The following is a 10,269-nucleotide window of genomic DNA, read 5'->3' as shown; positions in this document are numbered from 1 at the left end:
TGCTGTCACTCTCTAGCGACGCTTCGTTCAAGTATTGCTTAAATAATCGCCTTTGAAGCATCTTTGGCGTGTGGTGCGCTGCCATACGAAAGACAGACGGCCTGCATGGGCATTCGCTACATGAGGTCAGATATACGCACGTTCGTATGCATGCACATATATACTCATGCACACCTCGCCAGTGGCGTAGCCAGAAATTTCGTTCGTGGGGGGCTCACTTTGCCGCTCGGCCTCCTACTTCCAGAATTAGCCGAGGGATATATATATATATATATATATATATATATATATATATATATATATATATATATATATATATATATATATATATATATATATATATATATATATATATATATATATATATATATATATATATCATTTAAGAACCTTGTTTACATTTTCGTACATATGCAACGACCACGGGTAAATCTCAATGACGCTGTCCTTTGTTAGAATGTATTGCGCAGGAGCAGTTGTCACCGCTCGTGTATTGCGAGCAATTGCTCCGAAATTATAGTCGCAACAGAGAGCACATGTAAAAAAGCAGGAGTTCTGCAAAATATACGAGGGCGAGTCAAATGAAAGTGAGCCTATGCGAATATATGATAAACGGGGTACTTTATTTAAATGTAGTCACCATGAGTATTTAGACACTTGTCCTACTAACGAGTCGCGTAATTCCCGTCTCATAAAACTCCTTGGGTTGCTGCCTCAAAAATCTGTAAATGACTACACGTCATCTTTTGACACAAATCTGGTTCTCTTGAGCAGTTTTTTCAAATTTTACCAAATGTGGAAGACGCAAGAAAACAGGTCTGGGCTGCATGAGGAATGTTGCAACGTTTCCCACTTGAACTTTGCCAGTTTCGTATTAACCACATCAGCGACGTAGGAACGGGCAATGTTGTGAAGCAACATGTTCCCAATGCTCAATTTTCCACGTCGTTTGTTCTTGATTGCGACACGCAGCCGATCCGACCTTTCACAATATCTGAAACGATTTAGAGTCTCTCCATGTTTAGAAAATGCTATCAATAATGGCCCCTAACGATCTAAAAAGAAGTCAACACTTTTCCGGCAGAAATGACGGCCTTAGTTTTCCTTGGGAGTGGTGAATTCAAATGCTTCCACTGTAAGCTTTGCCGTAGTGTTTCAGGCTAGTAGTAGCGGCACCATGAGTCATCCTCGGCCACAATTGCAGACAAAATGTCGTCACCCTCATCTGGGGTTCTTTGACGTGCACCTAAATCTAAGTACACGGGTGTTTTCGCATTTCGCCTCCATCGAAATGCAGCCGCCGTGACAGGGACTCGATCCCACGACCTCGTGCTCAGCAGCCCAACACCATAGCCACTGAGCAACCACGGCCTTTTCAATTGTGTTGGGGATGATTGCACGGTGGCTTTGGCCCGGCCATGGATCGTCTTTGTAACTTTCATGTCCTTCTTTGAACAGTTTGCTACAATGCTTCACAGTGGCCAATGAAACGCAATGTTCAACGCATACGGCAGCCATATGGCGAATAATTTCTTTTGGGGAAACATCTTCATTTGTCAAAAACCTCTCGACACCAAGCTGTTCAACTTTTGGAGTGTCCATTATGTCACGTAACCCTGTTCAACCCAGTTTATGAGAACGTTAAAGAACATTTAACCTCACCTCTGCGTGTCACTTGTAAATGAGATGTGTATGTGCTACGCGCGTGCCTCGAAAATAATGAACCAAACCATTATTGCGCGGGGCGGGTTGTCTCACTTTCATTTGACTCGCCTTCGTACATTAGAAATGCGAATGTACAATGGAATATACATATGTGAAGATACAGCGTGATACAGGGCAAAAATTGGCACTGGAAACAAAGTTCACTGCGCATATACAGAAACGCTCGCAACAAGATGTTTAAATATACGTATACACATAATATATATAAGTCTCCAATAAATCTACGTACCTAAGAAAAAGTCACTATATATAATGCGTCAAACAAGGCAAATAAACAGGTTGCGCAACCACAGATTCACAGATCACGGCACCCCCCCCCCCCCCTCCCTCCACTCCCAAAATGTATCGCGTGCGACAGAAGGTGGCGCGCTTCCTCCCCGCTTTTCTCCCTTGCACACACAAGCGAACGCGTTGCAATCCGTCGAGTCCCCGCAATGCTGGCAGCGAGCGACTATGCATTGTTTCTTTTTCTCGTCTGCTAGCCAGAAAGCGTCCAGAACTCTGCCAGCTGAAAAGGCAGTCGGCCAGAAAAAAACGAACGCGCATCTAAGTGCGCCGCGCGGTTGTCGATGCAGCACGAGAAAAACGCATGCCGCTCTGGCTGGATTGGGAGCCCGCGGGTTGCGAGAACAAAATAAAAAGATGAGAAAGAAGCTTAATGTATCCTCGCAAATAAAAGTCTAGGTAGAAAAATAAATAAGAACTTAGTTACAATGGCGGCTTTAGTGTCTTGACATGGATGCTTTGGCGCAGGTGAAAAAAAATTCATATTCTTTTCTGTGACCTGATGGCACAAATGAACCACCACAACGCTTTGTCTCATCGGACCTCGCTGCGTGCTTTGTCAACTTGTCTGATAGTATGTTGATTTGGCTTGCCTCGTTGTATGGCCCGATGTACGACTTTAGAAAGGTCGATGCACCTTTGGCGTCAAATGTTTACAACAGCATTAAACCCACAAAATTCCGGAATCGAAAATCTAAAGCATGACTTTGGAAATGTCAATGCACCTTTCGCATCAAAATGTTATGAGAACTTTATACCCACAAAGTTTCAGAATTGAAATCCAAGCGCTCGGTAGATTCCGCGGCCTCCACGAGATGCCGAGACGAGCCCGCTCGCCATCAAAACGCCCTTGCAATTTTGTGCTCGGTGGGGTTCAATTTACGGTATGTGACTCCCCATGCATGGGCATTTCCAGGAAATCCAGCTCGATTTCGCTGTGTTCGCGCTAAAATGTCTTTTCGAGCATGAATTCAGGACATTCTAGACAAAATCGAGCATGATTTCCGGCGCCGGGAGTTGTTTTGGTCGGCGGCGCATGACAGCACGAAAAAATTTCGGGGGGGGCTCAAGCCCCATAAGCCCCCCCCCTGGCTACGCCCCTGCACCTCGCATTGGCTTTTACAGCGAAGGTGCATATGGCTAGCCGATTCGTCCGTCCGTCTGTCGCCTGTGCGCCGAAAGCTCCTCCGGCGCAACCCCATGCGCATGCGCGAAAAAAAAAGAAAAAGAAAAGACGCGCGATTGGCTGCGCTACGTCGTTGCTCTCCGTCGCAGCCGAGCGCGCGCGCAGCAGTTCCTCTTCGGCTCCGAAATGGCTAGGCCACGCGTCATACATACTCCTGAGGAGCAGACAGCTTTTGATCAGCAAGGCCGCGAGCAGAACCGGGAACGAGCTCGTCAACGCCGTGCCGATGCTGCAGCCCGGGCACAAGAACAGGATCGTGCAGCCGAGCGCAAGCAGCAACTGCGTACCGAGAATCCGGCAGCATACCAAGCCGTCGTTTAACGAGCCCTCGGGATTAACGCAGTGATAAAAACCGGGGCCGCATATTTTAGCTTCGCTGGTTAATCTGTACGGAGTGCTTGGGCGGTGATTTTTTTTGTGACCAAGTCATCAAGATTTAAAAAACACCGTTAAGCCTTTCTCGAGAGTAGTTCCGGCTGTCGGGTATATGGCGTTCACCTGTGCTTCTTTTTTTCTTTTTTTTTTACCTCTTGAGATGATGGTGTTCAAACGTATTTGTCCAATATAGAGTGCGTGCTGATCACGGTGGCCGTATAAGGTGCGGCAGAAGTTGTTCTTTCCGCCGGTATTTTCAGAGCTGCCGAGAGCGCGTAAATGATGAAGCGGCTGTCACGCAAAGCATGCTTGTGCCCGTTATTGCCGTAAGAGAAATGCCCGTGATTATATTGCCCTTAGTGTTACACTGACCAACATAAGGGACAAGACGCGGACGTACATCGCGCAACGTCCACCAACTACCCCCGTTCATTGCTTTACTAAAAGAAATGCCCTTGGACTGCGCGAAGGTCCACGAATATTCGCCGCCGCGCTCTGTACTGCGCATAGCTGTCGGGAACGCGCATACTCACGAGAAAGCGTTGCACAAAGTGCGTACTCCTGAACCCCGCATTCTTGCCACACATGACGCACCAACAACCTTGCAGACAGAGTACGATACATTTAAAAAAGAGAAAAACTTAGGATTATATATTGTTTTGATATGGCGCTGATGTAAGGTAGGGCTGTCGCAACAACTTGGAACTGAAGTCTTTTTTTATTATTATTATAGCGTCCCAACTGTCGTGCAGTGCCAATGCGAAACGTTCATCGGGGAGTTATAGATTTCGCGCATACGCAAAGCTGTGGGCGCAAACCGCCGCGCTTACAAAATAACGCGGAAAGATGCACAAAAGAACCCCATAAAAGCTATACGAAAGAAAGCTAGCCGGGCGTGACGCTTCCCTTTGGTACCTTTGGGCATACCAGACCCGTTTGCGTATAAGCAACACCTAAGACTCTCTGTTAACTCAAGTGACCATATGTACTTAAGTGCAGTATTTGCAAATTCTGTCGGTGTACGCCTTCTTAGTTTAATATTCTTTGGTTCTCTGTTTGTGAGGACGGTTTATCCGTAAACTGTGCGCACCACCGAAGTATTTTGGCGTGCTCCGATAGACACGTAAAAGAGGATAGGAGAGCTGACACCTCCCTTGTCCCCTCCTGCGTATCTGAATTGTATTTTTGTTGTGCTAATAACATGAACTGTACCTGTACCTAGTGAATAGCAACGGACTTGCCCATTAACGAGTCTTGCAGTAGCAGGAAATTCAAGTGCCTTACCTAATGCACAGCATTGCAACTGTCTACATGCTGTTGCGGGGGTCGCATGTATACTTCTTAAAGACGCGCATCTATAGTGTACGTGCGCAAATGCTGTAAATGCGCCGTTTTAAGAAGAGTGTCGCAAATAGAAAAAAAAAATCGCTTCGTGTAGAGACCAGTGCACTTTCAAAGCTATGCCCCCTCGGTGCACATAGGACCAAGCGCACCCAATCTTTTTACTGTATACGACGTTACGCCCCCTATAGTTCGTGGGATTCTGGCATGTTGCGCTTTCGTTGGAGAAAGATGTGACCAGGGGCTGCAATTGCTGCACATATATTTGTCTACAAGTATATACACTTCAATAGCTCGCTCGTGCTTGTGAGAGTTATAATAAATAATATTTTTTAATAAAAAAAAATGACGTTCGCCTGGCTATTGAGTGTTTTTTGTTCGTTCTTTTTTTTTCATCTGTACAGTTATGAAAACGACCATGGTTGCCAATGTAATAAATATACCTGCATTAAAGTTCAGTAAACCGTGATGCCTGGAATCAATTGTATTTTTCGGGATCTTTCCGTCTACCTGTCATTTGTGTTTCAGTCGCAAAATCGTTTGCACGATCTCGACACAGGCGGGTTGAGCCGGCTTGTCGGGCTGAAATAATTGCCTTCTGGGCTCGCACAGTCGTTAGCGAGTCCGGTCACAGGTTTTCCAGCCGTCGAGGGCTATAGGTTTCATCAATGCGATGCGTCTGTTAATGCGCGATCAGATCAGCAGTTCGCAGCTGCAGGAACAAAGAACCAGACGCTACGTTTTGGAGCTTTGCAGGTCTTATTCCTTGCTGCGTTCATCGAATTCGCACTGGCGAATGCAGCAAGCAAGACCGTGGAGTGAAGATATCTTATTTATCTCCCCAAAACTGCTATAAAGTTCTTTCTCTGTCTCTCTCTCCCACTTCGGTACAAACCAGCGGCCGCTGAGATCTCGGCCCCCCACATTTTCGTAAGCAAATTCAAGCTAACGCTACCGCTTTCTGAACGGTAGCTATAACCGCTGTGGACGGTAGCTCGTCATCGTGCGTATACCATCTAGTGATATTGTGCACGTCGCCGGTTTGAAACCCTACTTCGGAGACAACAACCCTTCCCTTCCCTAAGCGCCGAGACTGCGCTCCCACCGGCGGGGGTCATATATCTTACAAGCCATTCCCGTGCATTGGAGAAGGCGCAAGCAAGGTGATGAAGACGAGGATCGAAGAAGCGCTCGTGTGGTTGTTGTTCCGCCATGTCGGCTTCTCTCTGTATATATATCACCTGAATACATTTTCCCTCTCGTTTTGCCTTGTCCTTATCCCCGTCACAATGTCGTGGTTCTGGCATGTAATACCCCGGAATTTAATAAACGCTCCAATATTACATCGGGTGTAATTCCTTCTCCTTATACTCGAGCGTTTTCATGTGAGCTTTTTTTCCCCTGCATTTTCCCCTTAAAATCGCGGAAAACAGAACCCCTTCTTCGTCAAACGCTGTTCTTGTTTAGCAACCATTTCCAAGTATTAGAACACAGGGGCAAGTTGGACACATTTTTACCGGGAAACGCCTCGCTCAACATAATCTTGTGGCGTTCGAAGATGCAGATCTCCACGCATGGCGACGATGGAACGAAAACGGCGTGATGACAGTGGGATGACAACTCGACTACGCTTGAACGGCCACGACAACACAATTACGACCGTATGACGACAGTGGCACGTCACCTAGCCCCTCTTCAAAGCCCCATTCCCTCCTCCCCCATCTTCGTGCAGGGTAGCAAACCGGAAATTTGCTTCAACCTCCCTGCCTTTCCCCTCTCTTGTTCTCTCTCACTAAAATGCCCCTGCAAGAGCTACGCGAACAAAAATGTAACGTTCCAAGTCGCTCTGAACGCGGAACTGACGCGGAAAAAAAGAGCGCCTGTGACCTCGCCGTTTCCGCCTTTCGTCACATTTCGTCACCGGTGGCATGGCCCCGCGAGCCAGCGCAAAAGCCGGTGCTCGTGGTGTAACCTTGCAGCAGCTAAGCCAGCCCATTTTTACAGCGAAGCTACCCTCCGGCGGTGGTCGATGTCCGGTCGTCTACGCGTCTCGTCGACACGAAAAAAAATTCCGTCTCCAGTTTCTCGCAAGGGGGTCTTCCAGACGGGGACGCAGTCTCGAACCGAACGCACTGTGAGACTACGCTGCTCAGCTCTGTCCTCGAAGACTAACTTTGGGCCGTCCAGCGGGCCGAGGAAGGGGCCAGAGCCCAAGGGCTCGTGACCCACGCCTAGGCTGGGATATTCGCCCAATCCCCGAATAACTCGCCGGGCCTTTGAATAAAGTTATTATTCTTATCCTTATTCTTCCAGTTTCTTGCGAAGGATCTGTAGCTCTCAATTTAATGTAGATATCGTGGGAAAAAATATCGTGCTGAAATTGGCCGCTAAGACGACTCCATCGTTACGCCGAGTTTAATTTACTTGTCATAATTAGTTAGTTCACGGTTAAGTTGGAAACGCCAATACCCAATAACCCTATAATAGCCAATAGCCAATAATAGCCAATAGCCAATAACACTGCCTGAAATTTTGGTGTAAAATCGGGCAGTCGACGAGAGAAAGACCAATTTAATGATGGTGAAAAAATGCCCACTCCTGCCTTCTCTTCACTGACAGAAGCATCTGTGGCTATTAAAGTATTTATAGCGAGGTTCTCGAGGTGGGCATCTAACAAACCTTTTGGGTATCTAATAGACAGAAGCTTAGCGTTATTACGAAATATATTATCGAATTTAACCCTTACTGCAGCAATCTGGGTATATAGATTTGGGGAAAACCACACCACGGATTGATACTTGCAATGGTTCTAATAGCTGCTGAACCAAAATTACCTGGGGACGATGCAGTCGAGACCATTGATTCGCAAAGAATGCAGTCGGCTTTCGGATGAGCACATAGGAGGAGCTTCTCTATGGAGAAGCGTACATATTCAGTAATGTCTGCAGACTGTCAGTATCCGAAATCAAGTTTGAAGATAAGGCAGGCGAGTTTCATGATAAAGAACATTATTCGCTACAAATTTTGGGAGGCCAAGACGTAGACGTAATGATTCGCGTTCTAAAAGAACGAGAGGGCGTAATTTATAAACAGGACTTCCAGAAAATAATACGCAACCAAACTCTAAGACGGGGCGGACAAACGTACAATAAATCATTAGCAGAGTCTCCCTGGGCATTCCGGAATGACTGTTGATGACTCTTCGTAATAAACAAACAGCCCGTGCTCCTTTATACGTGATGTGTGTGTCCGCGAATTAAGCTTTTCTGTGTAAATCATTCCCAGATATTTTAATGATTATGCCTGTGGAATTATCTCCTGATCATACGTCAGTGTTATTCGAACGGGAAAGGTAAAGGGGAAAACTATATATGATGGCACTTTTGTTGACATTTAGCGACATTTGTATTCCCTTAAGCCACATTTCAATCTGATTCAAATACGACTGCAATGCTTTATAAAGGCGATGTATATCGCTTGGCACGAAAAAAAAAAATGCAACATCAGCGCATACGTATACTTGCACATCACGGTGTGTATATATAGTAATATGACTTCGTAATATATTAAATGAAATTGGGGAGAGTACTGCGCCTCGAGGAACACCCCTTGTCTGTTCGTAACATTGAGAAGAAACGCCGTTTTGATGGCAATAAAATGTACGCCCGCTCAGGAAATTACGAATACATGCAATTATATACTATGGGAGATTCACACTTTCAAGTCTGTCGATAAAGATGGTGTGCTCGACACTGTCATACAGATTCGCAATGTCTAATGGCACTAAGGCCACGTACTGGTTTATGCGGTGAGCGAGTTGAATTCGACTCTCCAAGCCAGCATGAGCACACCAAATTGAGCACCCAGGCCTGAATCCTATTTGACGGTCACTTGATATTTGGTTGTCGCCTATCCACCTTTCGATATGACCATACAATAATCTCTCGATTAACTTTACAAGATTTGAAGTCAGAGAAATAGGCCTAATGTTGTCCATTGTACATCCATCACCCTGGTTTTTAAGTAGCGGAATTACTTTGGCAACTTTCCAATCTGTATAAATCCATGCATTCTAAATTGAAAAATTTATAAATTTAATCAAATCCTGGGGAGACCATTCGAACATTATTTTTATCATTGCTGTAGTTATGCCATCAGGACCTGGAGCCTAAAGCTAGCAGCGACTTTACCCCTTTCACTAATTGTAATGCGACTGCTGTGAATTCATCAGCTTGTTCAGGTGCCGGCATATGATAGGGTAGAGGTGACGTAAATCGGTTCTATAAGCCTTTTGCAATCTCCTCCGGTGACTGCACCAATTCCGTGGAAGTTAAACTAACAGATTCTAGATTTGTTGGTACTTATGATTTTGATGAATGGCTGATGAATTTCTTTTTATTTAATTTCGCTTTTTCTTTTTACTTTTTCTGTCGACAAGCAGTTTCAATATTTAATGTCGGTGTAGCAGCGAATGCCTGCCGCTGGAAACTTGCTGCACCAAAGGAGCTATGGAGACGCACAACCGAATCATGGTGCTGTTAAGATCGGCCTGCAGCTATTTCAGCCCGCTGCACGTGTTCCGATCCAACCGGGACGGTGGCGCACTTCAGAGAACTGCGGATAACCGGCAGCCACGTGGCGAGGGGTCAGCTCAGGGATGTTCTCGAGAGGAGGTAATTGGCGGAACCTCCCCATGCGCTTTTCGAGACACCAGACAATGTGCTACCTGGGCGCGTCACCCGGGGCGGCTCCGAGTTCGACGAAGCAGGCTTTGTGCGCAACACGACAACGCCGCCCTGTTCTGCTATGAGTGGGGGAGTTGCCGCGGGAACGCCGACGAAGGCTCCTTCCCAAGCACCGACCAAGACGCAAGACAATGTGCTACACGGGCGAGCTACCCGGGACGGCTAAGAGTTCTACGAAGCCCCTCTGACGTCGGCTCCGGACCATTACACCTGTGTGTGTGTGCGGCACGTGTATGTGAGCCCTCCTCCTCCAAAAGGGCGGGTCATCTTCAATGACGTCGAACTATGACGTCGAGCAGAATGCTTATAAGCAGCGATTGTCGGCTGCTAGTGTGTGCTCGTTGTCGTGCTCGAAATGTACTCGTGAGCTGTGTGCTCGTCTTGCGGGCTCCATTTGGGAGCCACGCTATTGAACTGTAAATAACATGTAAATAAATCCTGCTCTCCTAAGTCCCGACGAAGAGTCAAGCTCCTTCCTACAGCTACGACTGCCAAATCTTACATCTGAATGGCAGCGGTGAGATCGGCCTACAGCTCGTAGATCGTCCGACAACTCTAACAAATGGTGGCAACGGCGAGATCGTCCGACGAATCTTACAGTGCACATTTCGT

The sequence above is a fragment of the Dermacentor albipictus genome, chromosome 1 (genome assembly GCF_038994185.2).
Source record: "Dermacentor albipictus isolate Rhodes 1998 colony chromosome 1, USDA_Dalb.pri_finalv2, whole genome shotgun sequence".
Taxonomy (NCBI): domain Eukaryota; kingdom Metazoa; phylum Arthropoda; class Arachnida; order Ixodida; family Ixodidae; genus Dermacentor; species Dermacentor albipictus.
This window is presented reverse-complemented; position numbering follows the sequence as displayed.